Source organism: Ambystoma mexicanum, chromosome 9 (genome assembly GCF_040938575.1).
Source record: "Ambystoma mexicanum isolate Mex_15411 chromosome 9, UKY_AmexF1_1, whole genome shotgun sequence".
In the NCBI taxonomy this organism is placed as follows: Eukaryota; Metazoa; Chordata; class Amphibia; order Caudata; family Ambystomatidae; genus Ambystoma; species Ambystoma mexicanum.
The window spans coordinates 749387224-749414166 of record NC_090931.1 but is presented as its reverse complement, the minus strand read 5'-3'; the positions used below and the strand labels follow the sequence as shown (position 1 = coordinate 749414166).

The window sequence follows — 26943 nt, the reverse complement described above, 5'->3', positions numbered from 1 at the left end:
TTGCTCTGGGAATTAATAATATCAAATTTAACGGGAAGCAGTGAGCTTCTTATAATGGGTTGATTTTGAGGCTCATTCTGACCAGGTTGTGGAGGGGAGTAAATGGAACAGTCACCGGAGACAATACATAAGTGGTCATGCATAGATTAAGGACAACCAACATTGGACATTTTTAAGTGACGGGTTACGTGCAGAGCGGAGGGCAGAGAAAGTGAGGTGCAAGTTAGAGGTGAGGAATAATGTTAGCTATCAGGTGTTAGGTAAGATTTTCATATATCTTCCTGACCTGTGTCAACCCCAGAACGTTTTGCTTGGACTTGGTAACTATTTTACCTTGGCCCTGGGTGAATGGGGAATATTTTTCCCCTCTCACCTAGTATTTTACTCTTTTTATGGGTGACCTTTGTATGTCTCTCTTATAGTTTCCTACAACTTTTGAGCTTAGGCTGTGTTGCCCCTTTGGCCTCCCCTCTTAATTTCTATTTCATATACTTGTGTGAATACCCTTTCTTACTTACCTAGTAACATTGTGTTACAATTGCAAGTGTACTTGAATGGCTACTCGCTATTTCTGAAAGGCTGTTAATTTAGCTTGGTAATGCACAAAAGGGGCGCCATTTTGCTAAAATGGGGGGGCTCCTTTTTTTCACATTTCTTGTGTGCTTGCTGTTTCTCAGGTCTTCCTCTGCCATTCTAGGTGGGAACAACCTCAGTGGAAGTTTTGTCTTTGGCGGGAATACTTTGGACCCTCCCAACCCCCCCAAGGGCTCCAGGGTGTCTGAGAAGTCACAAAGCAAGGGTGGAGTCCAACACTGCAGCCCTTTGTCTTTCACATTGCCTGAAAGGAATCAACTCCCAGTGGGGGGTTGGCTGTCCTGATTGGACAGCCAGACCGCCCCTTTCTGTAAAATGCAGGGGGAAAGTGCAGAGGTTGTGCTGTAGTTCCTGTTAAAAACCTGGAAGCTGCAGACAAGTCGACCACTGGAGCTGAAACCGAAGAGGAAGATGAAGAAAAGACAGCATAACGATTTACAGCGCTGGGCGAGTCTGCTGTGTAACCGGAGCTTGCTGTAACCCCTGCTTCCAATCGACCTCTGGGTCCCAAAAGTGATGATCCGACCCAGAACTTGGTGAGATCCACTAGAGCCGAGAACACCTGCATTTTGTGGCATCCCACGTCATGCTGTGTCCTTGCTGGGCTGCAATACCCCATATCTTGGGACCTCGAGCCATTGTGCGGTGCACAGTATTCCGAATTCACAATCGCGCTGAAACTTTGGTGGCAATCTGCTGGAACTCCAGAGACTTGATTTGAATTCAAAGTGTCCCCTCACCAGAGTGCTGGACCTGATAAGTGACGAGAATACGACCAGCAACATTCAGTCTTCTCCTGGCTCCTGAAAAGGGGGCCAACACCACAGACCCGCATTCAGCCCCAAATAAACTCTTGCTTGGAGCCTTTCCCATTGATCCCTGCTGCATAATCCCTTCCAGTCTCCTGTCTTCAGTCGTCGAAACAAGGAATTCTTCACTAGGTTTTTGGCTGCAGATCCTGAAGACGTCCTGCTGCAGACTCTTCTTCTATGCTGAGGGACTGTGTTGGCTGGGGTATTACTTACCTTAAGCCTTGTGTGATTCCTGTGTAGCTTTTGGGGTGTTTCATGTGATTGGGAGTTCTCTCATCCAGTTCACCAAGGCCCACTGCTCGAATCCTTCTACGGTGTCTTCCCTGAAGTCCCTGGACCTTAACTAACTGTAAAGCGAGCTACTTACTTGTTTTGAAGAGACTTCCTCAGAAACTCTGACTTTTCCTGCAATTGAACCCTATCTCACCCTGCCTACAGCTGGCACATAGATGACTAGGGTTCCTCTTCTGCATCTGAGAGAACTCATGCAATACACTAGGGAAGGACTACATAAGAAAAGGATTCTGCCTTAAAAAGTATAACAAGTGTTTAAAAGTTACTTACTTGTGAAAGAGTTGGTTGGTAACTGTCCCTCTGAAATATGAGCAGTTACAAAAGTTCTTACTATCCTTTAATGTGTTTTGCCATTCTGAAAAGTATATATCAGGTTATTTTACTCACCTGTGATTTGGGTCCCCCTCTTCCCAAAAGTAATGCTGCTGGCTTCACCTAACTATTTTTTTCAGAAAATAAGTGTATAATTTCACCAACTGGGTCTTGCTTCCCAATACCTGCTGTATAGCCTGTCTAGGATAGGTCTGCCTTGGGTTTTACTTACTGTGAATGTGTGTAATTCTTAATAAGGGTATTGTGGGTTTTACTAACCTTAGTCTTCCTTGTGCCATGCTAAAATAAGTTGGAGATTTATTGTTTAACTCAATCTGTATTACACTGATCTGTAAAGCAACTGTAATAGTTTATTACACCATTAGGTCTTACTCACCTTGTCTAACCTAAGGTTATCCTAAACGTAGTTGTAGGTTCATACTGTCCCATGAATTTGTGTTCCACTATTCAGAAAAGTATACTTGTAACACTGGGTTGTGCCTTCCCCTGAATCTGCTTAGAGCATTTCCAAATTAGCCACAGGGTCCATTACTTATCTTGAAATACTTCTGTCTTTCTTACGTGTAATAGGGTTTTACTGTCCTTGATTTGCTGAGTGCATTCTAAAATAGTTGGTGTGTGTTAATACTTGTCACTGAGTAGCTTAAGGCCCCTACAGAAAGTGTTTGAGTTGATTTACTAACTCTGAACTCAGTTCTAAAAAGTAAGGTTACAAGGAATACTTGTAACAGAGTTGGTTTGTTATATGATTTCATTACTGAGTACCACTGCATGACTGATGGGGTGCTCTACCCTTGAATTACTGACTGTATTCAAAAGGTATATGTAACATTGTTTTACTCCCCAAGAATAGCTGATTGCTTTCTGAATGTTATAGGTTTGACTCGCTATGACTACTGATAGTATTCTTAAAAAGGTTATACTTTTGTTGAATCCCTTAAGTATTGAGTTGCTTTTTATAATTGAGTTTATATATAATGTGATAGTACTTATTTACCCAAGATTGATCTTGGCCTACTTGCATTTAAATAAACCATTTATTTTTACAGTACATCAGCCTCATCACGGGTTGGGTGGTAGCCCTTAAATGCGGCGGGATGCTGTTACTGCCACATTTAAGGGCTGGCCTGATCACGAGTAGGGTGCTAATTGGGCTGTGTTACATCCAGCTTTTTGCAATTAATGTTGGGCGGTATCCCAGCGGTTGTATACGAATTGTTCGAATGTCAATTGTTCGAATAACAATTGACCGAATTTAAACGGTCAATTAGGATATATATGCAGGGGGAAACCCCCCGCATCCCCCCACCCAATCCAATCCCCACCCCAACCCCCCTCCCAATCCCCTTATATTATTATTACACCAACCCAACCCATAATATATATTAAAATGACCATACGGTCAATTGTGCAGAAGGTCAATTAGGACCCCTATTATTCGAACAATTGTGTCATTCGAACAATTGTAAACAAACAATTCGGGTAATACCATCCCAGCGGTATTTCCACTGGTATACCGCCCAACTTGTGATTAGGCCCTATAGTGTTTCAGTGTTTCTTTGGACCATATTGACTCTACAATTTCATTGTACCAAGCTACAGCCTTCTCTCCCTCCTAAAATAAGCCTGGCTGCTCTGTCCATGCTAGCTACATTCTCAGTTGGTACAGCCTTATACTAAGAGTGTAGCTTATGCACTGCCTCAGATGTATTGTTTTTGTGAAGGACTTTAGAAAAACTGTCCTAACAGCAGGCAGGTGAGAGGTAGGTGAAGATGGTAACTTGTAGGCGAGGAGGTCAACTTTTAGTTTGGCTTTAAACATCCATGTGGACTATTTCTTGGATGTCCGGGGGAAGAGAATTCCATGCAAGTGGAGCATGAAGAGAGAAAGAACTGAAACAAGAGGGAGCACAGTTTGGGTGAGGAGGGAGAGCGACAATTATGAGAAGGCTTGTAGAGTTGGATAGAGGAGGATAGATACAGTGGTGCCTTACAGTGGATAGATGTGTGTGATAGATTTGTAAAGCCATCCAACCTGGTGACAGTACAAGGAAGTAGGTGTGACGTGAGGGAGTCCTGATAGTGAAGTTAAGGATCTTGTTGAAAGGACAGAAAGCATAGTTGGGGAGACCAAAGAGGATGCTGGCACAGTAGTCCAGTTTAGAGAAGACTAGAGCGGTTAATAGTTGCTTGGCAGTGTTGAAAAGGAGGTGCCTGATTTTTCCAATATTTAGGAAGTTGAGGTATGCTGCTGTTCCAGTTTTGGAGATGAAGGCAGAGAAGGTGTGGGAAAGGTCATAGATGATGCCAAGGTTTGTAGCTGAAGAAGAGTATGGGAGTGTGTCATGTGAGAAATGAATAGGCATAGGAAGAGTTGATAAAAGAGCTTTTGGCAGGGAAGAAGAGCACTTCTGTTTTGATAGAGTTTAACATCGGAGATCGTAAAGCCATCCAATATTTAATAGCAGAGAGACAGTTTGAAATTTTGATTTAAAGATTGCAGGTGAGTTCAGGAAAAGAGATGAAGATTTGGGTGTCATCTGCAAAGAGTTGGTTTGAGAGCGTAAAAGAGGAGATTAGTGCCCCAAGAGCAGAGGTGTAGAGTTTAAAGAAGAGCGGACCCAAGACAGAGCCTTGTGGAACACCAACAGTTTGAGGGGTGAGTTGAGAGGTGTTGTTGCTACAGGAGACAGAGAATTGGCGAAGTACAAGGTAGGATTCAATCCAGGCAAGGACCCGATTGTGAATCCCAAAAAGAAAGAGAGTATTAAAGAGATCAGAGTGATCAACAGTGTAAAATGTAGCAGACAGGTCAAGGAGAATTAGGATAGGGGTTAGGTTGGAGTGCTTAGCAGACGGCATGACATTGGAGACATTCATGAAGTCAGTTTGCCTGGAGTGACCAGTGTGGAAACCTGCTTGTAGCGGGTCTCGGAGGTTGTGAATCTCTAAGAAATTGGTAAAATGGTTGAACACAAACCTTTTGAGCACTTTAGAGTAGTGCGAAGAAGAGACACAGGATGAAATTTAGCTGGTAGGTTCGAAATCTGCCCCTTTCTTTTTTAGGAGAGGGATGACTGGCTGTTTTGAAAACAGGGAAAGCAAGCAGAGTCGAAGGACATGTTGAAGAATTCAGCGAGGTGAGAGGCAACTAAAGGAGCAATAGGCTTGACTAGCTGAGGACCAAGTGGGTCTGATGGGGCACAAGAGGGTATAGCCTTCATCAGTAGAGATAGGACATTGTCAGTGTGTGTGTGACTAAAGGGAGAGATAGAGGCTGATTGTAAGATGTAGGAGGAGGGAGTCTCTAATTTTGGATATTTATGCAGCAAATTCAGCTAGGTCATTAGCTGTGAGAGTGTAGTTGATAGTCATAGGTGCTCATTGTGGGTTGACCGGTCCAGTTTTAAAGAGCCAGTATTTCCGTGTACTGGCACTTTACCCGACTGGCCAACCACAAGTCTACTGGTAGGGGCTCTGATCTACCGGCAGGCCTGACCTGCCGGTAGATCAGGCCACTATCAGCAGGCAAATGCCTGAATAACCGGCACTGTAACTAACATTGGCGGCGATTCAGGCAATCCCATCCCATGGCGGCCTGTCAGACTCCATAGAATGGGGAGTTACCAGCATCTCCTCTGCCAGTAAAAGGGTGGCGGAGATGGTACAGTAGGTTGGAATGGTTCGAGTGAGAGTGAGAGTCAATGATGGTTAGAGAGAATTCCTTTTTCTCTCTATCAAGAGTGGACTTGAGAGAGTTCAGGGCAGAGAGGTAAAGTTGCAGGTCCTCATGCCAGTGGGTACGCCTCCATTTGCACAGCAGCTAAAGCATTTCTGTGCAGAGAGAGCGTATGAATGGGGGGACCCCTGGTCTCAACCAACGCTGTACCATATAGACGAAAGCGAGATAGAAAGAGGGCCACCAGCTTCCAGCAAACATACCCCCCAACCTCATATCACCCAGTGGCACTGGTGTCAATATCGCCACAGCACCGGCGAAGCGGCCGACCCCTCTCCGAGGATGGGCAAAGACAAAAAAAAAAAACTACACAAAGCAAGATGGACCAGTTTGCAGTAGCAACCGCTCAAGCACCAGCGAGCCACTCACCGCAACCGACCTCCCCCAACATTGAGGACGCCCTCTCCCTGAGAGATGTGATGTCAGCCATTGCTAATTCCCGCTCCTCAATGGAGATGAAAATGGACAGCATAGCGGTAGATGTCTCTTTTCTCCACCACGACCTACAAAAGCTCACTGCCCGCACGGGGGAGGCAGAGCAACGCATCTCGGGAACCGAAGACAACATAAGAGGCATAAATTAACAGCTTACACAAGCACTGAACCTCTTGAAGACGCTGGAAACTCAAGTGGACGAGGGAGAGTGTAGATCAAGCCGCAACAACGTATGCATCCTTGGCCTCCCGGAGGGAGAGGAGGGACCCAGCATGGAGATATTTTTGGAACAATGGCTAGTGGACATCTTTGCACCCCATCCTTTTTCTAAGTTCTTCTCAGTGGAGAGAGCGCACAGAATGCCGTCGGGAAGGCCTATACCAGTCACGCCACCCAGAACGATAATGGCCAAATTACTTAACGACCGAGAAAGGGATGCGCTCCTCCAGATGGTGCGATCCAAAGGGACAATCACCCATAATGGCTCCCGGATCGCGTTCTTTCCCGACTACACCCGGGAGGTACAGAGGGCAAGACAGTCCTTTGAACCTTTGAAGAAACAACTAACCCTTATGAATGTTAAATACGGACTGTTCTTTCCGGCCCAGCTCAAAATCTACCATAAAGGAACTACAGTTCACTTCACTGACCCAAAAGAGGCCTGGACATGGGTGGAATCACACATTGATGGGGACTGGACAGCAACACCAACAAACAGAGGAGGGAGGTCCCGACCTAGACCAGCCCACGCCCCCCGCCGCCCCACGGGAGTCTGCCAGAGGCTCCGGAACCATCGATCCTGGAACAGGTGGCAGACCTCGCCGAGTGAGTGACGGCGACCTAGCCACCGAACAATGCAGCTGAAAATCAATGTGTCAGGGGCAGCGGACGCCCCTTGCGATCTTGAAAGACCACAGAATGAGCAGAAAGGCGGCAAGTGTTATGGAGTCGGAGAACCTCTTACTCCCCCACCCCTCCCCCCGGTTTTTGTTACTTTGTTTGTCAGCTGATCTAATCAGCTTTGATTGTTGAATGTCCGGGCGACAGATGCTTCAGGTTGGGTGGAGTATAGGGTGGGGGATGGGAAGTTTAGTTCTTGATGTTTATGTTAAGAGAAGGGTCCAGAGGTCAACTAATACACATCCACTAAAAGCACCACACACCACACCACACACAGTGCCACGTCCAAGTGTGCAATGCAACGCACTGTCAAATGTTTTCTGCTGCTTGCTGTATGACCCCCACTATCACTGATGTCAGAGCCCTACGTCTCCTAATATGGAACGTCAACGGAATGGGTGGGGTGATCAAGAGGCGACTAATAACACAGCTCTTGAACAGGCACACACCGGATGTGGCCTTCCTAACTGAGACACACCTGGCGGGCACCACATGCAACCTATTCAAACGCACCAATTACAGGTTGGCAATGAACGCAGGTTCCACCACTGGCTCCAGAGGAGTACTCATCCTGATACATAAAAAACTGCCCCTGATCCTTGTAAGTGTTACACAAGATACAAGTGGTAGGTTTGCATACATTACAGGGGCACTTTGGAACCAGACCATTGCAATGCTAGTGGTGTACTCGCGCCCCCCTGCGCTGATAACAGCATTAATATAGGACATTACGCCCATAATTGCGGGAGACAAATCCGATCTGCTGATAATTGGGGGAGACTTCAATGAAGTCATGGACGTGGGGATGGACCGATCACACCTACGAGGAAGAAACCGTGCCACTCGTACCAAACTTGCCAATTTACTACGGCACTGGGTCTGTAGGATGTGGCGGGACTTACACCCTGACACAAGGGCATACTCGTTTCACTCGGGAGTGCATGCCTCACTATCACGATTGAATTACTTCTTTCTCCCAGCACTGGATGTCCATAGGGTCTCCACAGCAACCCTGCTGCCCCGCGGCATCTCGGACCGCTCCCCCCTGCTAATTGAGCTAAACACAACCAGACCGAGACCTCCTCCCTCCTGGCGCCTGAACACATACTACCTGTGCTTCCCAGGACTCCTGGAAAAAATACAGTTAGCGACAACAGAATACTTTGAACTAAACATGGGCTCGGTAGACAACCCGGGGTGTTGTGGGAGGCTTACAAACCAGTACTATGAGGTGAGATCATCTCATGGTCGGCTGCACTTAAGAAAAAACACCAGCAGAAATTGGTTGAAGCCGAGCAACAAGTAACGCAGGCCGAGACGAATCACCTAACCTTAGACCAACCAGGAACAGATCGTTCGCTGGTGCTGGCCCAGAAAAGGCTACAGAACGTTGCACTACATATTCCATGGAGTGAATTTAAAAAGATTGATAGCGCACTCAGAAAACTTCTATGGTGCGGGGATCACTCACGCATAACACTGAACACCCTCCAGCGCTCCATATGAGAAGGGTGAATAGGACTTCCACGCCTACAGTCCTACTACTGGGGCAGCCAAATGGCCGTGATCAACAATCTGTTACATGGAGATAGTACACTGCCACATATCAGAATAGAGAACACTGGGAGGCATAACAGGCCTCAAATCAAACACCTATATAGGCCAACACACTACGCAACCCCCCAGACCATGCTATCGCACACTGCACTGATCTGGAAAGAATCACATAAATACATAGGATGGGATAAAAGAATCACCCCTATACAGCCGCTATGGGACAAGGGGAATCCTCCTGAAGTGAACAAACTTCCGAGATGGCACAGCTGGCTACAGCATGAGATAAAGACAGTTGGGGGCATTATTGAAGATGGTCAGCTGGTTCCCTTCGAATCTCTAGAATCCCGTTTCCACCTTCCAAACAACAAACGGTATCACTATACACAGATGCACCATGCAATACAGACTCATCTCACAGAACTAGAAAACACGGCTGAAAGCACCCCTCTTGAACGGAACATAGTACAGGCGAAAATCGATATTAAAACCACGTCTATTATGGACAATGTAATAACCTCCTTTGCCACGGCTGAGTTAACCAGCTTGAAATCGAAATGGGAGAGGGACATCGGGGTCATACAATCGGAGGATTGGACGACAGCCCTCATGTTTCCCCGCGAAGAAGCCATCTCAGCTCCGACTCATACAGCTCAAAATACTGCACAGAATATACTATCCAAGAGTAGCACTGTACCGATGGGGGGAAAGCTACAGACCCAAACTGTCTACGCTGCAAAAGAGAAGAGGGAACTTTCCTCCACATACTATGGGAATGTGATTGTATACAACAATACTGGCAGCAATGCTGCACACACTTTCACGCGTACTGGGGAAAGAAATACACAGAGATCCAAAACTGATGTTACTTGGGTTGGAGGAGGAGGGAGAATTATCTAAACGCGAGAAAGCGTTCTTATCAACAACCACTGCCTTAATTAAAAGGAACATTGAAAAACTGTGGGGCTCCACAATATGAACAATGGATCACGGATGTAAACATTTGCATTGCAAGTGAGCAAAGTGCATACACTGCTAGGGGATGCCCTAGGAAAGCTGATAGGATATGGAACAGATGGGAAGAGGCGCAGTAGCCATCTCAATGCATACAAAGCAAGGAAATGTGTGAGGTGCGGACAAATCCCAGACAGATATATTGTGGACAATAAGGTGGTCATCTTAAGACCCTAATTTCTTTGTATGAGTGAGTGTGATGTGGATGGTCCTGTTGGGCCATGTGTTATTTTGATTGATGTAACGTTTGTTCTTAAAAGATGAAACAATAAAAAAAAATAGTTTTCATACCCAAAGCTTTGCCATAAAGGCTTCTCATTCTGGCTATGCACCAGCATCATGATCAAGTACTTGTTTTACAACCAAGGTCAACAGAGAGTGGTTTCTTCTGGCTTTGACAGACAGTTTAGGAGAGGACGAAGTCTTCGAAGAGGGCAATCCCCTTTAGGAGCGCCCACTGCCACAAAACAATGACACTCTGTGTTACATTCCCTCCCATGACACCCGAATAGGGGTCGAATAACATCATACATCCACGCATGGGAGGCAATGACGTCAGATCATAAAGAAGGGTTGCTGCATAGATTTCGTCAAGAAACCGCGCAATGTACCCTTGAGAAATAGGAAATTGACGCTAGAACAGTGGCGATTGATGAAACATATAGGATGTTCCCTGCCTTTGCCATCTAGCTGTGATAGTACTGCACCTATCCCAGTGTCAAGCGCATCTGTCTGCACAATAAAAAGGTCTCTGATAATAGTGTTAGCCAAAAATGAATCTAGTAACCCTGTGGGAGACTACACACCACTTGTCCTCTTGGTATTAGGTAACCCACCTTTTGGTATAGGCCTGTACTACACAAGTTGGTAGTGTGACTGAGCAGCCAGGCTTATCTCAAGAGGGTTAAATGTGTGCTGGAGAGCTTTAGCAATGAAATCCTAAAAATACAAGGAGCACTTAGACTCAAGGTTTGTAGGACAGTAATGACATTTATATATCACTATTACACTTTGTAGATTCTGAGGTTGGTAGAAAGGAAAGGTTAAGAGAAGGACTAATACGGCAGAAATTCGGAGATCCGCGGCAGCTACGTGCTCTTTTCAGATCAGCGGCACTTCACAGTTTCAGCGCTCTGTAAACAGCTCCACCGCGGATCTTGGATACCGGTTGGGCTTCCTTCACTCCTTGAGTCCTGCACTCTGGTGAGGGGACTAGAGCTCTGATCGTTCTGCTTCTGGTGGGTGCTGGGGAGACTCCTGGAGCTTCTGGCCGGCTTGCAGACGTTGCACTCTACTACGGATTTCTCAACCCCTGGCATTTAGTTCCTGAAACAGCAAAGAAATACAGACAGTTCGGGAAGATGGTCCAGTGGAGTTTGTCTCAGGATTAGTTGGCCCCACTAACCCAAGGGAAGAAGTCGTCCCTTCCGGAGCTTCTCTTGTCGATCCGAAAAAGGAGTTTCAGCACAGCAGTAGGCCTTCACCGGGCAATTCAAAGGTCCAGGAGGATGCAGCAAGCTTTGTTCAGGGTTTCTTCGTCGGGTTTTTCTTCCCAGTGGTCGACTTTTGTCTTCAGTCTCAAAACTCTCACCTTTTGAGCAGGTTTCTTCCGTTCATGCACAGCCTAGCTATCACTCAAACAGCATGATGGCTGTCCTGAAAGGACAGCCAGCCAGCCAATCAGCACTGGGTGCATTCAGGTAACCAAGGAGACTAAGGACAGGGCGTTTTGGGCACCTCCTTCGCTTCCTGCCCCGTTAGACACACTGGAGCAGCATTGAAGCCTGCCAAAGGCAAAACTAACAAAATGGTTAAACCTGGTTTGGTGCACAGGGTAAAACCAAAGAAAGCCCTCACAAGCAAGAAATGGCGAAAAAAAAAGACTGGGCCATTTTGACAAAATGGTCACCCATGGGTGCTGTACTGCAGCTGAGGATTCAGCCTGCGATTAAAAATGCACAATGGTAGGAAAGTTAAACCACTGCCACCAGCCATTAAATGTAGTGAGTTAAATGTAGTGAGGGTAACAACATATTTTGCAACAGAAAGTAGGAAAAGGGGATACTAAGTAACCCCCAGCACTACACATAAGATGGGGTGTGCTGGAGCTACATAGGAAAAACAGGTAAGCAAAGTCAATTTCACTTTACTACTCCTGGGAACAGTAGTTCAATCAAGAGAAGGTATTTAAACCTTATGAGAAATCCAAAGGACTTCTCTCGGACACTGCACTGAGGGAGCTGTGTATCACAATACAAAAGGTAGATGTCTATGGAGTTTGTCAGACTCCAAAAACAAAGAAAACACAGAGTCCAAATCAGATCAAAATAAACGAGAGAGTGAGGAAAATGTCTCACTATTTCCAGGGTAACAATTAAAAGTCCTAAAGTCCAGCAAAAGAGATGTGAATCTCTAAGGTTGAAGGGAATGAACGCAGAAATTAGAATTCTCCCCCTTCATCTGCATTAACCATCAAAAGAGTTGGTGGTCTGTCTGAAATACAAAAGTAGAACCATACAATTATGGCCTAAACTTCTTCAGAGACCTCACAATGGCAAAACACTAGCACTCAATAGTTGTCCACCTTGCCTCATGGTCCTTCAGTTTCCTAATGATGAGGCAGATACCCCTTTCTCATCCAGCTAACTCAAACCTGCACCTATACCTGTATTAGAAGCATCTGTCTGTACAATGAAGGATTCGTTGCAGTCAGGAGCTCTCAAGACTGCTGCTTGGCAAAGGGCTTTCTTCAGTCCTTCCAAAAGCCTTAGTGCACTCCTCATTCCACCTGACCACCTTCGGGAATTTGGGTGAAGAGATCACATTCAAGGGAGAAGCTATGGTCCCATAGTTCTCAATGAAGTTCCTATAGTAACCTGTGAGACCTAGGAAGGTTCTCGGGTTTGAGTAGTAGGGGTGGCCCAGTCTTGTACAGCTTGTACTTTGCTAGGCAGTGGTCTTATTTCACCTCCTCCTACTTCATGTCAAAGGTAGACCACTTTACTCTGACCAATTCGACATTTACTAGACTTTATTTTCAGATGGGCCTGATCAAGAGCCTGCAAAACACATCCAAGGTGGTAAAGATGTTCTTCCCAAATGGGGCTGAACACAGCAATGTCATCCAAGTATGCCATGCAGAAGTACTGCATCCCATTCAGAACTTGATTTACCATCCTCTGGAATGTAGCAGGTGCATTTTTGAGTCCAAAAGGCATAACCTTAAACTGGTAGAGGCCTCCTGGGGTAGAAAATGCAGTTTTCTCCTTTTCATGGTCAGAGCTATTTGCCAATAGCCTGAGGTCAGGTCAAATGTACTGAGGAACTTGGCTGAACTAAGTTTGTTCACCAGCTCATCTGTCCTGAGTAAAGGATGGGCATGAGTCGTAGTGACTACATTAAGAGCTATATAGCCCACACAGAACCTCAATTCCTTGGTTCCTGCTTTTGGTATTAGTACAAGTGGACTAGAGCATGGACTGGTAGAGGGCTCTATTACCTCAAGAATAAACATCTTCTTGACCTCTTCCTTTAAGTGGGATCTTACATGGTCTGACATCCTGTAACCCCTGCTTTTGACAGGGGGACTATCACCAGTGAGAATATCATGCTGGCCCCAAGGAGTCAAGCCTTGTGTTAATGAAAACAGGGAGGCAAACTGATTTAACAGAGTCTTGCACTCCTCCTGTTGTTGCAGAGTGAGATCTGAAGAGAATTTTACTTCTACAATTTTCTCATCTGAAAGTTGTCCCCGAGGAGATCAGGGAGAGGTTAACTCTCTTCCTCCTCCTGGTCAGAGGCTAGAAGCAAAGCTCCTAGTTCTTTTCTGGAAACATAAGCCTTCAGACGGTTAGTGTGATAGACCCTAGAGGCCTCCTTGGGGTTGCCCAAGTCCACTAAATAATTGACCTCTCCAAGTTTACCCACAACCTTGAAGGATCCAATCCATTTGTCCTTTAAGGCCCTCTGCCTTATAAGTACCATGACTAGAACATGCTGGTCTGGAATAAGCTCCACCATGTTGGCCTTCTGGTCATGCCAATGTTTAACCATAGCCTGACCTGCTTTCAAGTTATCAGAAGCTTCTGTCATCATGAATGCCATTCTCCTCCGGGGACCTAGCACATAGTCAGTGTTAGGGAGAATTCTCAGAAATGTGCTAATTCCTCTCTACCTAAGAGAGCCCGAGCAACTTTGCTGGATTTTGAGGACTTGAATTTTTAACCTGAAGAGAGTGAGACCCTTTTTCTCCACTCTCTCATATATTTTAATGTGATTTGTGAACTCTTGTGTTTCAAAGGTTTAAATACCTTCTCTGGGATAAAGTACTGTTTCCCAGAGCAGTAAAGTAAAATTGACTTTACTTACATTTGTAACGTTCTAGACCCAGCACACGCTCTTACAATAGGGTGCTGGAGGGGTTACTTAGTATCCCCTTTGTCTAGCTTCTCATGTAACATTTTTATGTTACCCTTTCCTCAATGAATGGCTGGTGGCAGTAGTTTACTTTTAACTACCATTGTGTGTAAAGCACCAATGGGTGCCATTTTTGTCTTTGTTTGTTTTGTCTTTGGCGGGATTCACAAGTGAAGCCTGCCTCTAGCTCCAGGGTGTCTGGCGAGGGCAGGAAGTGAGGGAGGTGCCAGGAATTCCCTGTGTTTAGTCTCCTAGGAGACAGGAATGTACTCTTAGGTGACTGGCCGGCTGGCTGTCTGGCAAGGAGGCTTTTTGGCTTGGAAGGCAGAGTCGACCACTGGACGAAGGAATCTGAAGAGGAACCTGAAGAGGACGACTGCTGCAACTCCTGAATCGTTGGTTTGCCCGGTGAAGCCCTGCTGCTGTGCTGAAAGTCCAAAGTCGTATCGACAGAGAAGCCCCTGCAAGGACGACTTCTCCCTTTGAGTTGGTAGGACCAATCAACTCCAAAGTAAGCCGCCTGGACATCCTTTAGAAGCTGGTTGAATTTCCACTGCAGTCGCTGCTGAAACCGAATAGCCAGGGAGAGGAACAACAAATCGGGTTTGTTGCTTTTAAGCTGGCCAAGAGCTACAGGAAGATCCTCCGGACTCCCAGGAAGCAGGACTGACCAAGCCTGAGCCCCCCTCAACAAAGTGCAGGACCCCAGATGCAAGGAAAGCCCAGCTCGACAGCCAGGACCTGCAGTGTTGCTATTTGCAGTAGACGCGAGGAGCTGAAACACCGAAGTGCCACTTGTTTGAAGATTGCCGGTTGCGGTCGGTGACTGTCCCATTGCAGTGCAGGAGGCCCCAAAAGTCCTCCCTCTTGTCCCCACGACTGAGGCACAGGAACAACAGGATCTGCAGAGCTGCACAGGAACTGAAGTCATCTGCTGCACTTTTCTTCAACCTAAAGGTACTGTAAAGTCTGAGAGAACTTACCTCTTGCTGTGCCACCTTGCCTGTCCGAGTTGGAGACTTGTCTCGGTTGCTCTTGTAGAGTTGCTTGCAGCTTCTCTACCTCACAAACCTAATCGGCTTGTGGCCCTACTTTGATTTCTTCTATTTTACCAAGACTTTTTAAACATTGTGAAAAACTTTCTACTTGAAGTGCTTCAGTCGACCCTAACTTTTGCTAACTTAATATTGGCTGGCCCGGCTCCCTGAATGAATTTTCACCCTTCTGCTTATGTGTTTTGCCTTCCTTCCAGGAAAGAGTTAACTGACTTTGCATTGGGGGGTTATTTTGAAAGTACTTACCTGCTTAAGAATAACTGTGGGAATACTTGTTTTATTCTGAACTCTCTTCTCTTTAACACTCCTCAAGAATATTCTAAATGCAACAGTGATACATTAATGTAAACATCACCCTAACTATTGAAGCCACCTGAGGGTGTAGGAAGTGTCTGTATGCCATCCCAAATGGGTATTTGCTGATTTAAAAACTAAGAGTGTGTAGTCTGAACTATATGTGTGTGTTGTTTTCTATTGCTCCCTTCTGAAGAAGGCTTACTGTAACTGACAGTTGAATACATTAATAATTGTTTAATCAAGAAACCTTATGTGTAAGAATTTATTTGAATACTTGTCCCTGTGAATCTCTGTGTAAACTCCCCTACAGCTCACATTGCTCCCTCTCCTCTTGAGATAAGCCTGGCTACTCAACCACACTACCAACCTGTGTAGTACAGACTTATACCAAAGGTTGGGATTCTATTGCCAGGAGGTCAGGTTGTTGTAGTGCACCCAAACTGTACTGCATAGAATTTTGCCTAACAGTCAGTGACTCTAACTGGCTTGAGGGAACGAGCACTCTCCAACCCTTCCTTGATCAGGGCCAAAGGACCTGTAACCAGATGAACATATAGCAGTTCAAAGGGGCTGAACCCAACCCTTTCTTGAGGGACTTCTCTATAAGCAAAGTGAAGGCATGGCAGTAGAAGGTCCCACTTTATCCTAAGGGATTCCTCTAAAGCACCTATCATGATCTGCATGGTTCTATTAAACCTCTCCACCAGCCCATTGGTTTCGGGATGGTAGGCTGTTAAGAACTTGTAGGTCACTCCACAGTTTTTCCACATGGTGCGCATGTAGTGGGACATAATATTCGACCCCCTGTCTGAGATAACCTCCTTATGAAAACCTACCTTGGTAAAGATACCAAGGAGGGCCCTAGCCACTGCCTGAGCAGTAACAGCTCTCATAGGTATTGCTTCAGGATACCTGGTAGCACGGTCTACCACAACCAATATAAATCGGTTTCCTGAAGAAGTTGGAGGGTCTAAGGGACCAACAATGTCAATCCCCATCCTCTCAAAAGGAACTCCCACGACTGGGAGGGGCACTAAAGGTGCCATATTCTTGGCTCCACTCTTGCCATAGGTCTGACGAGTGTGACGGCTCTTACAGAATGTTTCTACATCAGCCCCCATCTTGGGCCAGTAGAAATACAGAGATAACCTCTTTTTGGTCCTCTTGAAACTCAAGTGGCCAGCAAGGGAAATCTCAGGGGGCAACTGTAAGAACTGTGGTCTCACCTCATGGGGCACTACAAGTCTTCTGTAGTCTGCTCGGATAGACTCAGTAGGCTCACTGTAGGGGAGGCCGTCCTCCCAGTACAGCCTTTGCTTCCCTGGCTCTTGCCCTTCCAGCTGGGAAGCTGTCTCTTGGCGAAGACCTTCTATAGATGGACACTCTATTTGACCTCTGCCAAAGCCTGCCCTAGAGGGTCCACCTTCTGCAAGTAAAGTTTGCGGGTCAGGATGGTCTTTAGGATCCAGATCCCCAACACACTGTTTCACCAGTAGCTGACTCTACTGAGTTTGGTTGGTCCTCCCACTCAGCCTCAGCTGGGGAAGGGGTCACTGGGGTGACCGTGACTGTCCTCTCAGGGATGTCCTTGTCCTTTGAACAGGTTTAGGTGTCAAACCTTTCTTTCTCCCTGAGACCTTGGGTTTCCCCTTTGTCTCTTTCTTTTTCTGGGAATAGAAGGGTCGCCTTCCTGAGGACTGGCGGTAAGAGGTATCTCCTTAAGATCCCACTGATAGTCATCCAAAGTTGCCTCTCTGGCCAATCTTGTTTGTTCCTGCTTCCTTTTACTGGGCGGCCCGGGGGTGCTAGACACAACTCCAAGTGTTTTTAAATATTACCCAACAGGACCCTCCCAGGCACCCCATTTTGTACACTGACAGGTATTCTAACAGTCATATTATTGCAATGGATGAGAGCTGGCAGAATTGGAAACATTTTGATTGGGCCTCCTGCAAGTTTAGTGGGACCTTTGGGTGCCTTAGCCACATGCTAAGGTTTGAAAAAACGTTCATCAACCACTGTAATGCTTGCCCCAGTGTCTCTAATGGCAGGGGTCTCCTGACTATTTACAAGTACACTGTCCTTATAATATTCTTTTGTGTTATCTGCTATGGAGTTGTACACATCCACATTATGTTGTTCCCACGTACCCAGGGACACTAAAGAAACACTGGCTGAAACTCCAATTGGGTCTTCAGCCAGCAATTGAAAGTTACCACTTGCCATATGAACTTCTACCTCAAGGATGAAGGCTTTGGAGGCTGTGTGGACCCCTGAAGGTTTACCCTCACATCTGGGGGCCCCTTTCACATGATCAGTAAACCCACATACAAAGCATTTCCCAAATTCTCTTTGGAACAGGGGTTTCTGCTGAGCTCCCTCTGGTTTAGCACTAGAGGTTTCACTATAGACTTACCAGGTTTCCTATGGAATGTACCCATACTATGTTTGTGGCCATTTTTTGGATTGTTGGAATTAGAATTCTCGTTTACCTCTTTCTTGTACTGCTTCTACTCATCCTTTGCGAGTTGCCCCAGAGTCCTTGTGTTAGGCAAGATTGTATGCAGTACCGTGTGGGAGACTGCACACCTTGTCCTCTTGGCAATATTTTTATTTTTTTTTAAACAATTTTATTAGTTTCTTCAAACAAACAATACAAACCAAACATGCAGTGCATATATCAACAGTTCAATTGTACATTACTTAATTCTGATCACTGCTTCCCTTATCCCACCGCCCCATTCCGAGCCTATTACTTCCCACATTCTTTTCCTGCATCTTGTGGTAGGGTCTCCCCTTCCATGGGTTCTGTCGGGTCTTGTATTGACCCAAACAACTACGCTATTAATACTTCCCAGGCCATCAGAGTCTCTGTCTCCTCCTCCCCCCCTGCACTGTTAACTTCTTGCCATACCATGGTTTCTGCATCTGCCCATTTCTGCAGATATTTCCTCCACACCTCTACTCGTGGTTTGTGGCATGTCTTCCACCCCATAGCAATTCTCATCTTTGCAAGCACATATGCTAGATCTTTTAATTTACCCACATGCTTAAGTTTCTGTGATCTGGGGAACCCCCCCAACAAACAGGCTCACACTGAATCCACCACGATCTTGACCCCCTTCTCTGCTAGTTTTTGTGCGACTTCACTCCAGAAGCGCTCAATAACCGGGCATGACCAAAACATATGTACCATACCCACCTTCTCCTCATCACATTTTGGGCATGCTTGCCGTCCTGCATTTTCAAACCTAGATATCCTCTGGGGTGACACATACGCCCTATGCGTGATATACAGTTGTATCTGCTTTAACCTTGCATTCCTCGACTCCTTCTTATGGTACCCTTGGGCTTGTTCCCACATCCCGTCCTGCATCGGGGCTCCTACTTCCGCTTCCCAGTCTTGTCTCAATTGTGTTACCTCCTACCCAACTTTAGACATCATCATCTCGTATATTCTAGATATCTCATGTCCCCCCTCCGTTATATCATATATTATATCTATGGTAGCATCCGGTTCTTCCTCCAGTACCACTTTGGCCATGTTCTCTTAATTCTCTGCACCATTCTATGGTACGTAATATACTGGCCCGTGTGTAACCCGGTTTCCTTGCCCAGCACCTCAAAATCTATGATAGACCCCTCTCGCCAGATATCACCCATTGTTGCTAACCCGACCGGTTCCCAGTGGTTTCTGAATATCATCCTGAGCTGCTTTTCTCCCCCTGTCAATGCAACTAGTGGTACCTGCGGGGAACATGGAGATGGGTTCTCCATCATCTGGCATGCCCTGCGCCACATCTTCCATCTAAGTATCATCATCTTGGGACGTCCTTCCATTTCTGTCTTGGGCAACCACATCATCTCTTTCAAGTAAAATGGGGCACAATCTTGTTCAAACAACCTGGATTCGGAGGTCACGTCATCTGAGAGCCATTTGGCAACATATTGCAGTTGACTCGCTACATAATAGACCTCATAATTAGGCAGTTTTATCCCCCTTTTCTCATAAAAATTCTGTAGCTTCCATAGTGCCACTCGGTTTCGCGTGCCATGCCACAGGAAATCCCTGCACACGCTATTCAGTTTAATGAAGAACTTCTTGGGTATCAGGTGTGGTATATTCCCAAAGTAGTGCAGGAGCCTAGGTAGGACCACCATCTTTAGCATTGCCCCACGTCCCATCATTGCTAAGGGCAGCTTCACCCAAAATCTCATGCTATTTTCAATTTTTTTAATGGCTACCTCCGTGTTGTGCCTATGCTCCTCTTCCACTGTGTGGTATACATCTATCCCTAAATAACGAAATGTACTAACCGCCCATGGTATCTGTAACACCGGTAACTGTTCCATTAGAATCCCCCTATATGCGCCCAATGGGAACATGCTAGATTTCTGAGGGTTCACTGCTATACCGGACAACCCTGCATATCTCTCCATCACTTCTAGAATGTATTGGAGATTTTCTTACAGGTGCCGCAAGTACAGCAGCATGTCATCCGCATATAGGGAGATCAGATGTCGTTCCCCACCCACAGCAATGCCTATGATGTCATATTATTGTCTCAGGTATATTGCTAGGGGTTCCAGGGCCAATATATAAAGCATTGCAGACCACGGACATCCCTGTCTTGTACCTCTGCGAAGCTGCCATCTTTCCGATATCACTGCCCCCATTTTAACTCTGGCCAGCGGTTCACTATGGAGCATTTTCGCCCACTGTATATATCCAGGCCCTATCCCATAGCCCGCCAGGGCTGCCAGCAGTCATGGCCACTTGACCGAGTTGAAGGCCTTTATTGCGTCCAGAGACACAATTGCCATTTCACCCTCGTTCTCGCTCCCAAACTCAATAACTCATTGGAGCCGTCTGTGATTATTGGTTATGTTCCTATTCGGGACATAAGCCATCTGATCAGGGTGTATTAGTTTACCAATAACCCTCTTCCGTCTATTTGCCAAAACAGCCGTCAATATATTGCTGTCTTGATTCAGCATCGACAAGGGTCTATAGGAACCGCGCCTATGCCCAGGCTTGTTAGGTTTGGGAAGCAGTATTATAATCGCTTCTCTAAGTGACTCTGGCAATCTTCCCAACTCAAACGCTTCGTTCAACATTTCTAACAGTGGGGGAAGCACTTCTTCTTTATATACTTTATAAAATTCACTTGGGAGTCATCAGCCCCCGGAGTCTTACTAGTGGGCAACTGTCTCGCCACCTCCTCTAGCTCCTCCAGAGTAATCGGTGCGTCCAACTCCTCTCTTTCCTCTGCACTTATCTTGGGCAGTCCTATATCCTCCAGTGTTTTTGTTATCGTCTCGCGACTACTCACCCCATCATCTCGATATAGTAGCATATAATAGTCTACAAACTCCTGATTAACTCCCTCTTGGGTGTCAGCCACACTACCATCTTCCCTTGTTATTTTTCTAATCGGGGGTCTGGGGGTTTCGCTCTTATATAACCACGGCAAAAGCCTTCCTGGTGTATCCCCTCCCGCATGCTGTCTCTCTATATATTTCTTATAATTGAGGTTACACAGTCTTTCTCAGTGACCCGCGCATTTCTGCTGCAGCCTGAGTATCAATTTCATTTCTGCCTTAGTATTACTTCCTCTCCTCAATGCCTTTTCCAGTTCCCCTTCTGTCTCCCGTAGGTCAGCCAGGATCCCCCCTTGCAGACCTTTAGATTTTGTTATGGCTACCCCTCTCATCACAACTTTAAAGGCTTCCCACAGTATGCCCGCCGAGTCCACACTGCCGGTATTCGTCTCAAAATAGTTTATAATCACCTCCATCATCTCCTCCCTAAAAAAGGGGTCTCTCTGTGCCTCCACTCGGAGGCGCCATGTCGGAATCCTTGCTCTCAAGGGGCGGTATTGCCATCCGAGGATCAGGGGCGAGTGGTCCGAAAGGACCCTTACTTTATATTCTACTTGTGTACTCTCTGTTATTACCTCTGGTGTAGCAAAGACATAGTCCAACCTAGTGTGTAACTGCTGCGTGGCGGAATAATGCGAGTATTGCCTTTCCTGGGGGTGTCTCATCCTCCACACAACTCCCAGACCAAAGTCATCCAGCAATGTCAGCAGCGCTTTAGCGGCTGGGGCGGGTCTATCCATCTTCCCATCCGATCTATCCACCCTAGGGTTTAGTACACATTTAAAGTCCCCTCCCCAGATTAACGCGCTTCCCATACACACGCTAAGATTTGTACACATTGTTCTGAAATATGCTGCTGTATTCTGATTCAGGGCGTACGTATTTACAATGCTTAGCTCCCTCTTTTCCACCAATCCCCTCAGTATAACCATCCTCCCGTCCATCTCAGCTATCTCCTGCAACAGCTGAAACGGGACATGCGGCGCCACCCAGATAAGCACTCTCCTAGCATAGGCAGAATATGATGAGCCCACCATAACTCCCTTCCATTTCTTAGCAATCATCTCCATCTTATCCCGTGTCAGGTGGGTCTCCTGCAGCAGTGCAATGTCTATCTTTTGCCTTTGCAGGTACAACATGACCTTGTTTCTCTTTAAATAGCTATTTAGCCCCCTGACATTCCAAGTAATTATTTTAAGGTCCCCCATGGCCTATTGGAGTTCCACCCCGCCCTCCACCGGTGCAGTCCAGATCTAAGTTCCATCTCAGTCTATATAGGCTTGATTCCCAATTTGAACTCCCCTTAACTAAAAACACACCAAACCCCCCCACTCTCCCTCCCTCCCACCTCCCTTCCACCTCCCTTTCCATCTCCAACATCACCCCCCCCCCACTGTTGCCCAGCTCCATCCCTGGATCTCAGGCACCCCCGCATCTAGCTCTTTCTGGCAATAGCCTGTACTCGCAGCTCAGCAGGGTGAGGTCGCCCTAGTGGCTATCCTACTACTACTACTACTACTACTCGGGGGGCAGGGTGCCTTCGTCCTGCTGCTCCTATCCACCTCAATTCAACCACGCATTGCTACTCAATTTACTTATATGCTCAACATTCTATATTCCAGTCCATTAAGTTCAACAAAATCAAGGATATCATAGCCTAGTTTCAGCATTATCCGTCCGTACCCCTCTATCATCATCTCTATAATAGTCTCTACTGGGATACCCCGCTCTGTCATTTCAGTATGCATATAATATCCCAATCACTTATCGTGCTCCTCATGGGCCAGCTCCGCATCTCGTTCCGGGCAGCCCTGTAGGTCCAGCCATGTCGCTGCTTCCTCTGGGGTGTCAAAAAAGAACATTTTGCTTTTGTGCAACACTTTCAATTTCGCAGGGTACAGGAGCATATATTTGATTCCGGCCGTGCGTAGCCGCCTTTTGACTGCCACATAGCTGTACCGTTGCCTCTGGACTAACATTGTGTAGTCAGGATATGCTGTGATGGTGGCTGAAGCTCTTTTGATTGTTCCCCCTTTACCAAAGTACTCCAAAATCTTCTCGCAATCTTTATAATTGAGTATCTTTGCAATTATTGCACGGGGAGGGGCTCCAGGCTTCGGTTTCCTCATGGGGGCTCTATGTGCGCGCTTCACTGTAAATCCTTGCGAGAGTTTGTCGGCCCCTATTTCTTATAGGATCATGTTCTCCACATAGTCTGTACGGTCTTGGCATTCTTCCCCCTCCGGCAGGCCGACCACGCAGATGTTATTCCTTCTCGCCCTCCCTTCAGCTTCCTCCGCACCTTTCTCCAGGTTAGCTACCTGCTGCTTTAGTATGCGAACCTCCTTTGCATTATTGGTGCTGGTATCTGTGTTGGTTTTCACCGCACTCTCCAGGCTGCTCATTCTATCTGCCAGTGCTCTGACATCTTGTCGCAGGGTAACTTCTATGCCCACTGCATCTATTTTAGCCTCCAAGGAAGTTCGCAGGTCCGTCGTTGCTATCCCCCATGAGTCTCTCAACTCCGTTATAGCCGTTCGTATCAGGTGGTTTTCAGTCGCCAGGGAACTCTCGGCGGGTGCGGTCGCGCCACTGTGCGTCGTCGTTGCAGTAGACTGCTGTGTCTTGGCAAATGCTTCCATCATGGATTGCTTGCTTTTGCTCTTGGCTCCTCTCCCCGTCATCTTGCGATATTAGTTATGTGTCTGAGGTTACTTTGACCGTGGTGTGGCAATTCTGCTTCTGCTTCTCCATCTTACTGTGACACCAGTGAGTCGCTTCAGGCCTGGGGCCGTTGCCCTTGATGAGCCCTTGTATATGTTTGTGTGCGTTAAGCTATGTCTTCGGGTGGGGTATGTCCTCTCACATTTCCGATTGTCCTTACTGCGACTTGTGGACTGCTTCTGGCTTCCAGCAGGACCATCCATTTCTTGGGCTCATTGTACTCTGCGCTCCCCTATCTGCATTCACTGAGGTCACTCAAGTATCATCAATAGCCTAACTCAGTCCTTTGTACCATGCTCTCCAGTGAAAAACACCCAATGTCCAGCTCATTCACTCTTCAGGGCCATTTGCTTATCCTTTTTACCTCCTCCTCCGTCTTCAGCACATGCACTCCATTTTCCACAAATAATATCCAAGGCCAGCACATTTGCTCCAGTCTGTGCCCTTAAACAGATCAGTAAGGTGCTGTTCTCCAGCTAGTTGCACATGCAGGGCAATAATCCCCTCGGTTATGATGACAGGGAAGGAGAGCATACGATTTTATTAGTTTTTACATTAAGGTGCTGTAGAACCATGTTGCGCATCTCGCTCCAGTGCTTTCTCTGCCCTTTGTTCGTGTGGGCAACGTTTTCGCCTCCCAAACCGTGCATCCGGGAGTGTAACAATGTCTCTGCTACGCCTGCTCCAGCCCGGCGATTTCAGGTAGCTGGCAGCAGTAGGTCTGCGCTGGTTTCCCAACAAAGAGCGGGTCCTGTGTTTTTGTAACAATGTATCCACTCCGCCAGCCACTGATCGTGCCGCAGCAGAGGCGCTCCACACGGTCCGCGCTGGGTTCGCCTGAGCCTCACGGAGCCCTGGTCGGCTCCAACATTGCTACAATTGTAGCCGCTTGAAACACCTTGTTTCTGTTCAATGCCCGCCGCCGCTGCTCCCAGGCACCTTCGCACCACGAACGTTGTGTCCATGGTGCCGTTTACATCCATTCCCAGTGCGGCAACGGGCTCTGTAATAAGAGCGTGTTTCTCCCCGCAGCAGGCCCCGCACAACACGATCCGCTCCTCCAGCCTTCGCAGTTCACAGCTCGGGTCTAAATGGCAGCTTCCACATCGAGCTTGGTTACTTTGTTAGCCGCCATTTTGTGCCCCAGCCTTTCGGTGCGGCCGCCTTCCAATAATGCTTCTTTTTATCCCTTTTCAGCCTCCGATTCGTTTGAAGTTTACGGTTGGTGTAGAGCCACGTTCCGACATCACTGCTTCAGTTTATGGATGCCGTGAGTCGTTTTTACGCGTGTTTTCAACTGATCAATATCGGATCACCAGGAGCAGCTCTGTGAGACACGTCCTACTGCATAGCTAGCTAGCCACGCCCCCCGTCCTCTTGGCAATAGTTAATCCAATCTTTGGTATAAGCATGTACTACACAAGTTGGTAGAGTGACTGAGCAGCCAGGCTTATCTCAAGAAGGCCACACATTGAAATCGATATGATGTTTTTTCTTTTCTTTATATAGTTGTCCGATACTGCAACAATAGTATAGCCGACGCGTGTTTCGACCAATACGGCCGTCCTCAAGGCTATTAATGTCCATTAAATGATGTTAAAGCAGAACCAAACAAATGATGAATGATATCATTCATAACAAATCCATATGGTGGTTGCCATTAAAAGCAAATCACAATTGACGACATTAAAAAAGTAGGCAGATTGTCAAAACCATATCAAAAACATACCACACAGGTTGTTGCGGGTTGGCAAAAGCAAGCATCCATTGCAATCACGGTGCACAAAACAAAAGAAGAGCATTCCCAATTAGCTACTTCTAGAATTGACATGCATTTCACACAATTCATATGAAGTGTTATCTAATGAAATGTGTCCATTCTAATAAATTTATGAATACCGTGGTCCATAATCAATTATTTGGGAACATGCGTTAAATGCAACCATCTACCGTTTGTACATTGTCCAAATTCTCAAATCTCCCATGCCCACATGGTGATGACTTAATGCAAAATTGAATCCGAATTAAATGTGGCACCCAACAAGTGCTCCCCTGTATCATAACCCGTGTATTTGACGATTCTCTTACACTTATCCTTTATTTAAACTTGAAAATCTGTGTTTAAAAATATAATATTGTCAGTAAGTGTATGTTGTATTACATTCTCTGTGCATGATATCATGCAATTAGTATAGTGTTATGTCCACCTCATGTTCTGCTTTATATTCCAATCCTGAAAAAACGTTGCTTCTAATGCAGTCACAGGTATATTTTGGGTTCTATCCAGTGCCCTAGATGGATCAAGAGAGAGTGTAAAGAGTTTATTAATTAATATCTGTTGCCTAGCTGTAAGTAAAATTATATGGGTACCATAATATAAGGTTCATCTCACCTGTTTATATGAGGGTCAATCCCTAGACCGGCATCCTAGCCCCATCAGTCGAAATGTTTGTTCTGTTTTGTCTAGGCTTAAAAAGCCAGCCGCGGCAAAACAAGATGGCGGCTACGCGTAACGTGATGACGTCAACGCGTTGTGTTGCGCGTGACGTCATGGTGTAAATAAAGTACGTCATTAGTGGCATGATATTTATGTACTCATCTAGATCGAGTACAATGTTTCGTTCATTTACTATTGTGCCAATGAATATATTGACGATATGAATGCCTTAATACAAATATGATGCATGTATTGTTTGTTATTTGACAAACTCGTGTGTAGAAACACACTTAGTACTCATAATATAGTGATGAAAGCCAGTAAGATTGCATTAACCTAAATAAATGTAGTAGCTATGATTGTTGCCGCTTTACTTGAGTGCGTTTGATAGTGCGTGATAAGAAAATCTGAATATGGTATGAAGTAAGTGACCTTTTGAGCGAAGGATATGGTATTTGGTTGCCAACGACATGCTCCCACAATATTGTTGCAAAACTTCAAAATGTATATCGGAGTAATACAATCATAAAAATACATACATCTCATGGTCTGAGTTAAGTCCGTGATCTGTGGAGCGTAGAAGACAAATTGCTTTGGCTTCCATTTTCCGTAATATCAATTGTAAATCTCCACCTCTCTTTCCTTTCTTGGCTTTCATAAGCCCCACAAACCTTAAGTCATCTATATTGTCCATTTGATGTAGATTTTGGCAATGTATGGCCAATGGTGTCTTAGGCTCAGTGTTCTTCAAACTTGACCAATGTTCCCTGATGCGTATACATAACTGCCTGATAGTACTGCCAACATAATACTTTCCACAAACACATTTGATTAGATATACAACATAACATGTTTTACAATTGATATGATCCCTGATATTGATTACATTGCCAAACTGATCTCTAAAGATTTTACACTTATACCAAGCGTATTTGCATTGGTTGCAATGCCCACATT

The 26943-nt window shown here is 46.1% G+C and overlaps 1 protein-coding gene across 3 annotated transcripts in view; it reads left to right on the top strand.

Moving 5' to 3' along the window:
- Positions 1-26943, top strand: part of STAT1 (signal transducer and activator of transcription 1) — an 876601-nt gene that overhangs the window by 492633 nt on the left and 357025 nt on the right. The window lies entirely within an intron of this gene.